At 43.2% G+C, this 8,467-nt stretch overlaps 1 pseudogene; it reads left to right on the forward strand.

Annotated features, from left to right (window-relative positions):
* Nucleotides 1–247: 247 nt before the first annotated feature.
* LOC131478316 (large ribosomal subunit protein uL23-like) lies at nucleotides 248–694 on the forward strand (annotated as a pseudogene).
* Nucleotides 695–8,467: the final 7,773 nt, after the last annotated feature.

The following is an 8,467-nucleotide window of genomic DNA, read 5'->3' on the forward strand; positions in this document are numbered from 1 at the left end:
GTACAGGGTGAATGAGGAAGCAATATGAAAAACAGATCAAGGTTTTGCCTTGACCTTTTCATCATAATGTGCTGAGGTCAAAGTCCTTGGAGAGAGTGTGTTTGGGTGAGTGGCTTACATGCTGTTTGGGGTTCCCACATCCCATATCAGATGTATTTAAGTTGAACTCCAACTCTGTTCCCAATTCCGGCTTCCTGCTGATGTGTAACCTGCAAGACAGCACTTGCTGGAAATGAATTGCTCAAAAATGGTTTCACTCTTTTCACCAAAGGTGAAGAAGGAAGCCCCTGTCAAAACCAAAGCGAAGGCTCTGAAGGCCAAGAAGGCGGTGCTGAAAGGTGTCCATAGGCACAGGAAGAAGATCCTCATGTCACCCACCTCCTGGCAGCCCAAGATGCAACGCCCACAGTGGCAGCCCAAATATCCTCCGAAGAGCGCCCCAGGAGAAACAAGGTTGATTATTATGCCATCATTAAGTTCTCCTTGATCACAGAGTCTGCTGTGAAGAAGAAGGGGACAACACCACCCTCATCTTCATTGTGGATGTCATGGCCAGCAAGCACCAGATGAAACAAGCTGTGAAGAAGCTCAGGACAGTGATGGGGTCAGACCTGATGGAGAAAAGAATGCATACGTGCAGCTGGCTCCTGATGGTGATGCTCTGGATAATACCAACAAAATCGGCATCATCTAAATGACATCCATCTTTCTCATCATGAATATATGTCTTGCAATATAAGAAAATGGTTTCAGTCATGCCAAGCGTGTGATTAAATGCTCTTCATGCTTTAAGATATGCAATGTGTTGCATTATTGAAGTGGAGTGATACTGAAAAATGGAACTGATATTATAAAATGCAATGACAATATATAAAAATCTCTTTTATATATTGTTTTAATCCTCTGCAAATTATCTATGCAAGGATGTGTGAAGGTAAAACTATAGAAATAGGAGTTCATGTATCTTACTGTCTCTTCTGAATCTGGAATAGCACAATAATGAGAAGATAGAACTACTAGCAGCTAGCTGGGGGATATGGTAAGATAGGATGCTCACTGTGTTGGGCCATCCTAGTAAGAGGATCGGCGCATTGAACCACAGCCTAGGTCCTTCCCACATAGTCACACAGAGCTGTGTTGTACCCAAGACAGCTCATTCATGTCAGCTCACAGCAGCTCTGTGTGACATACCTTATCCAGGCTTTCCTGAAAGTGATTGGCAAGATGACATTCTAAGACCTTGATTGCCCATAGTACCTTGTGAGAGCACTAGGGGAAACTGGCCTCTATTGAGCTGTGGGATCAGGCCAAAATATATAATTTTCATTTGCAATTGGTACGCAATGATTTAAGGAAGGCTCTGTGACAAAGTGGGTTAAGTAACCACTCAGGATGCCTACATCCTGTCTGAGTGCCGGGTTTGAGCTGAGTTGAGCTCATCTACTTCAGCACTGCCTCTGGCTAATGCATTGTAGGATGCAGCTCATACGCCCATCTTGGACATTTGGATGGAGTTCTGGGTTCCTGGTTTCAGCCTGGCCCAGCTCCTGGCTACTGTTGGAATTGAGAGGACAGACAAACAGATGGAGAGGAAGATTCATTCTCTCATTCTCCATCTCTCTATACCCTCATGCTTTATGCTTTGTGTCTCTTTTGGTTTTGTCCCCTCTCCACATAGACCATAGTTCTGCCCCTGCTCCTGCCAGTACTTCCTGCCACCAGACTCCATCTGCTCCATCAGCCCCAGTGTGTTGGGCATTTTTCTATTGCTCAGCTCCCTGGCACCACTGCCACTGTAGGGAGTTGGTTTTCTGCTGTACCTACAGAGTTCATTCCTGTTATCCACACAGAAACTTTTCAAGGCCCTCTCAGATTGTTTAAATGCTGTCTTCTCAGGCCAGCAAGATGGCCTAGTGACTAAAGTCCTCACCTTGCTCACACTGAGATCCCATATGGGCACAGTTCTAATCCCGGGAGTCCCACTTCCCCTCCACCTCCCTGCTGGTGGCCTGGAAAAGCAGTCGAGGACAGCCCAAAGCCTTGGGACACTACACTATTGTGGGAGACCTGGAAGAAGCTCCTGGCTCCTGGATTCAGCTCAGTGCAGCTCCAGCTGGTTGCGGCCACTTGGGGAGTGAATCATTGGATAGAACATCTCTATGTCTCTCCTCCCCTCATACATCTGACTTTCCGATAAAAATAAATATTTTTTAAAAATGCTACTTTCTCAACAAAATCAGAGTAGAAGTCCCTTAAACACAGAAACTACTCCCTACCCCAACTCTCCCCTCTCCTCTATTCAAGTCCAGTAGTTCCCTTATATTTCCCGCCACTGTATAGCTTCCATGTTTACTTAGTAAGTTATAGGAGAGTACTTCACAGTGTTCACAGAAAATGGAATTATTTTGGTGAAGAAAAGCAATCTTTGTTTTTTTACATTATTTTCATGAATCTTTTGAAAACCTGATGCACATATTACTGCCTCAACTGCCTAGAACATAAGCTCTAGTACACAGTATTTGTGTTGCATTTACTGATGCATCTGAAATAGTATCCATGCTCCGTGCACAGGTAATGGTTCATAGATACTGGGTAAGTGAATTCATAAATTGTGGGAAGAGAAGATTTTTAACAATCCAGTGCCTTCACCTTTGTTTTTCTACTTTGGCAAATTAGCCAAGAAGGCTCTCTCATTCAATCACAATTCATTTCTTGTACAAATATCCACGTTTTAAGATACTTCGAAATTTCAATCGGTGTCAAGGGAAAGGACAGTATTGAATGTGAGTAAAAGGAGATGTGGATATAAAAGGTTACAAATGCTTTTGCAAGGCACCTGGCCTGCATCCGGATGCAGAGCAAATGCGCAGTAAGCAGTGGTTGATCCAGTATTCCTTGTGTATCACAGGGTGCAGAGATTGGAGGTCACACATCCTGCAGCAATCACCGACCGAAGTTCACACTAAATTTGGCGTAAGAGTATTGTGTTTATTGGAGCAGGTGCTAAACAAAGAAAGCTAAAGCCTTGAAATGGCTAAAGACAACCATTTGGGATCCAGATGTGCCCGAGCAAAATGCCAACATCCTAGACAGCTGGTTTGTAGATGTCATTTAAAGGTTTGTTACAGGGGTAGAGAGGCTTACTTGTCTTGTAATCTGAAGGTACGGCTCTGTACTCAAAAGATCTCTCTGGCTCTCTGTTTCTTTCTGCCACCTGTCAAGCGGGTCCTCATGGAAAACTGCCCTTGTCTGTTTGCATGTATGTCTAAACAATACTCACTAAGATGTTTTGTAACACATGCTTTCCCCACTTCTTATTTTCAGTTCGTATCATCCAGGGCTCAAGCCCACACACGTGCTCTTAGTTCTCTAAATGGACTTCATTCTTTTTTCTGTCTGCAAATGTAGCAGGAAAACCTTGAAAGCAAGAGGCTTACATAGCAGTAAAGCAGATTAACCAGTCTGACAAATGGGTTCCTTGGATTGCCAACCACTTTACCTGTGACTTAGCTTCCTGATGATTCACCTGGAGATCAGCAGAGGTGGTTCAAGCCCTTGGTCCCCTGAGTCCACATGGGGCCTCTGACTGAAGCTGTGGCTTCTCATTTCAGCCAGGTCCAGCCCAGCTATGGCAGCCATCTAGGGGAGTGAGTTCTGTGTGTTTCCTCCGTCTCTGTCCCTCGGTTTTGTTCTCTTTCAAAGAAGCGAACCATTTTTTTTTGTAAAAGCCTTTAAAGGTGGTGTAGAGTCTTTAACCCCCTTCCTTCAACCATAGTACAATAATTGGGTTGAAAACACAGTAAAGGCTCAAAACATCATGTGGTCATTATTTGCACTTGATGGGCATGTGATTCTTTGAATTAATACTAATCTGTATTGTAAGTAGTCATCACATTTCATAGAGCTGTCAAGGAACAGATGAGAAAAGAATGAAAGTGAAAAAAAAAGAGTCCTCTCCGAAATCCAGTTGTTTGTTGAAGACTTGAGCCTAACATCTCTTCCTCCAGGAAGCCATTAGATATTTGCTCAGTCTCCTCCTTCACCCTGGTGTATGCCCTAGGATTCCAGTGCCTGCTTCAATATCAACAACCCTGACCGTTGATCAGCTGTTAACTGAACTCCTCTGCTTTGTCTTGGACTGTTGGGAAAGCCTTGAGGATGCTCTCTGACCCTGACATACTAACTTGGTTCTGCTCTTAGATCTTGGCTATTCTTCTCAGGTTCTTATTCTAAATTGTTGACTTTCCTCTCAAGTATGTTTTCATCCACTGCTTTCTTGTATTGACCACAAAACTAGAGCTTCAACTCAAGCATGTGGCAAGCATTAACTCATTGGACCAGCATCTCTCTGTGTTCCATGATTTTGACATATATCACACACATGACCATCTAAAACAAATGCCTCCGCATGATTATTTTCCAGCCTTTCCTATCTTAATAAATATCGATGGTCTCCCAACTGGTCAGACGAAAGTTCAAGATTCATCCGTAATTGTTTCCTTTTGTCTATATTACATTTTTTTTACCTTTTAAAAGTTATTTGAGAGCTGAAACAGAAAGATACATCCCATTTTTTGTTTATTTTTTTAAAAAAGATCTATTTATCTGTTTGAAAGAAAAAAGAGAGAAAGAGAGACTGAGAAAGAGAGAGATCTTTCCTTTGCTGGTTACTCTCCAGATGGCTGAAAAACGCAGAGCGGAGCCAGGCTGAAGCCCAGTGCTAAGCGTGTCTTTCAGGTGTCCCACACTGATGGCAGAGGGCCAAGTATCTGGGTCATCCTTTGCTGCTTTCCTCGGTCATTATCAGGATGCTGGATTAAGTGTAGAGGAGCTGAGACTTGCACTCCTGCCCACATGAAGTGCCAGAGTTGAAGTGGAGGCTTTATGGTTCTACTCACTATGCCACAATGCACTGTCCTTCATATTCCATCTTTGAGCCCATGGCGTGTACTGTTGACTCTTCCATCATGAAGACCTAGGCAACCCACTTTCCAACATGTGAGTACCACCTCCTGTGAGTACCACCTCCTGTTCACTATTACCACCTCACACCTACTGAGGAAGCAACCTAATGTGCTTCCAGAGTCCATTCTTGGCTTTCTGGGTTTTCTTCTCCACCATGAGTGAGATGCCAGTTCACGCATCTCCAAGGACTTTCACATGCATGTTTTTCTGCCTGGGATGCTCTTTCTACACATTTCTACAACCTTGCCCTCATCAGGGGCTTGGGTTCCACCTTCTCTAAACATTCCAACTTCTGGGAGATGGCAGTAGATCATTCACATAGGTCCCCACCACTTATGTGGGAGTCCTGGTCTGAGCTTCCATCCCATGGTGTTGGCCTGTTGTCCTGCTACAAACATTTGGATATTCAAACCACAAATGAGAACTCCCCGGTGGTCTCTGCATTTTAGATGAAACAACTATGTACTTTAAAGATTAATAATTGGCAGACAATGAAAAATCAAATATTAGTTCAAGCAGTATTCATCCAATAATCTATGACTTGCCTTGAGGGAGCCAGAGGAAGTACCTGCCAGATGGGCCAAGATTAGATTGTTATTGCTAACTAGTGCTTAACCAGGTGGTATAGCTGAAAGAGCCAAAATTCAATGTCAATTAGGTGCACAAAGTGAAAACTTAGCAACTGTCTATATGTTCTAGGATAAAATGCTGGAGCCTGCTAAAAGCAGTGTGAAGAAGCGATGAGATCCTAAAGAAAGGATCTGAGAGTTTCTGTAGAGAATCACTCTTTCGTCACCTGCGCCACGTTGCTGAGGCATAGGCTGGACCAGATGCCGTCACTGCAAACGCCTCAAGCCCCATCCGTTCTTGTTGATCTCTTGGAAATCCAGAGGCCTGTGACCCAGCTCAGCTCCTCCAGGGCTTTCTTGGTTCTCTTCAACACACCTAGCTTTTCTCCTGCATGTCACTCATTACAGTCTCTCTTCTCATCCACTTGTTACCATGCAGTAATTTCTAACCCTGTAGGAGAATAGCACTGAGTGGCACCACTATTATTTGTTTTCAGGAACTCATTGAGCACCTTAGGCTGCAGTCTTTTACTGCTTCAAAGACCTGAGCATATAGTCTCATGTACAGGGAGTCTTCAGAGAGTTCGTGAAAAAACAATAGAGAACTTTCCAGGGATGTCAAATTTTTTTTTTAAATTTTTGGACAAAAGCAAACATCTTTTAATTCTAGCTTTCCATAAACTTTTTGATTACTCTCATGTGTGGAGTGTCTTAACTTCATGGGATTGCCATATCCCCTCTTTAGCTTAATACTATGGAAGTTTAGTAGTGGTGTCAGGAGGTGAAATTGAGAGGTGTATTTATTTTCTTCTAGAAGCTCCACGGTGGACTATTTGCACCCCACTCTCCAAGCTTCTTGTGGCTGCTGGAAGTCCTTACTGTCCCTTGGTTTGTTATTACAGGACTGCTATCTTTGCCATTGTCTGTACTGGGAATCATCCTTGTATGCCTTTGATTTTCCATATCCCTTCGAAGTCATTGCATCTAAAGCTCCTAAGTAGGAACTAAGTAGCCTGGAATCATCTCAACTCAAGAGCCTTTAATGAAATGCAGTATATAATATGTCACTATTCCAAAAATTGCCACATCTAAGGGTTCTATGCTGATGGGCATATTAGTGGTGGTATTGGGGCACCTTAAGGGCAAAAAGACTAATTCCAGATTCTGCCCTTAATTGTAGGTATTCCAGTGTTATTTCCAGAAGTCAACAGTGCCCAGGGCTGAATTTACGTGATCAGTCCTGCTGTGCCACAACCATAAATTGCTCAAATGACCTTGATCAGCTAAAGAATTAGCATTTGAATGGATGGTCACCCTTTGCCTCAGAGGAAAACAGTTCAAACATGATAACTTCTCATTACTTCTGATGGGTAAGTCCAGACTGCTCTTCTGTGTTCTGCAAATGCCCTGCTCAGACCCATGCTCCGGTTCTTTCCAGACTTTTTAGAATGCTTCCTACAAAACCTGTACCCTAAGAGGAATACAAGCCCCATATTGTACAGCCAACACTTTTAGGGGATATTCCTTTTGCCTTTTGTTATGCAATCCTGCTTGGGCCCCTTTCCTTTCACACCCCACCCCAGATTTTGCTTTCCCACAGTCTTTTCAAGTGCTGGCAGCTTTTTTACTCCCCAGGACCAAAGATTAAGGGGTCTCCCCAGTTCCAGAAAGTTGTCTTTCTCCTCCCTAAAACTTCCAGCTCCTTTGTTACACACACACACCCCCCTTCACACTATGCCACCCATTGTTTGCAGACTTCTAGGCTTCTAAACATTCCATCTAATTTTTATCATAATCAGGTGCCTGAGTTAGCTGGTGGCTTCTCTATCAGTAATGACCCATCTTTAGTCAGCCAGATTTCATCGAAAACTGGAGTCACAAATCAACTTTCCCTGTTCTCTCGTCATCTTTTTCACCTCCTCTCATCCCTTTCTGTAACTGTGCCGGGCTCCTACCCATTTCATTGACGCTTATCAATGAACACTGAAGGCTCTGCTCAAGTTTCTGGTCTTGCATGCAGCCAGTTTCCCTTCCACAGGACTTCCTTTAGCTCTCCCCCTCCAACAGCTTTTTGGGCCGGACTTTGATGCCATTGCCACTTCTACCTTTCATTCTCTGCCTCCGCTGGTTTGTCACAACTCCTTTAATGCGGTTCAAGTTGGCAGTGAGTCTCGTGTTGGGAGCATCACTCCTTGCACCTGTCATTCTCTCCTTTGCCTGCTATACTTCCCCAAGCATCGCAATCCATCACTTCCTGCCCTTGTTTAAATCCAATTTTGCTATCATTTCTTTCACCAAAACAGCTGATAGAGACTGAACATAATTAAAATCAGTTTCTGATATAAAATCTGTCCAGGAATCCCATTATATTTGTAACATCAATTCACTCTCCATCTTCCAAAACGACTATTTTTCATCTTTCTTTCACTCCGTAAAATAGCAAATCACTACTTTCTCCTCATTTTCAGGTGTTGATCTGTTTCTCATTGCTCTGAAAAAATAATAGATGCAGAGTGCCTTCAACCTCCTACCACCAAACCTATTAGCCCATCCAAGATCTTCGTATACTCAGTGAGCTCAGACTGCTACTCAGGTGGGCTCTTCTTCTAAGCTGCTCTGATCCTGTAACTTCCCTCATTTCTTCCCATGACATCAACTCTTCTCTCTCTACTGAATAATTCATAATCAACTTAAAATTCTGCTCTACAAATAACCAATAGAAAAAAACTCCCTGGATTCTGCATTTCCTTCTCCAATTATCTATCAATACAAATTCACAGCAAATGTTCAGTGACTACTTTCACTTTCCCACCCCTCAGTCTCATTTGAACCCAATCCAATCATGTGTTTATCCCCATCATGATCCTAAACCAACTTGGTCAAAGGACTTCATTCAGTGGTCAATTGCTGCACCTCATTTTATTTGATTAACT

This window comes from Ochotona princeps, chromosome 29 (genome assembly GCF_030435755.1).
Source record: "Ochotona princeps isolate mOchPri1 chromosome 29, mOchPri1.hap1, whole genome shotgun sequence".
Taxonomy (NCBI): Eukaryota; Metazoa; Chordata; class Mammalia; order Lagomorpha; family Ochotonidae; genus Ochotona; species Ochotona princeps.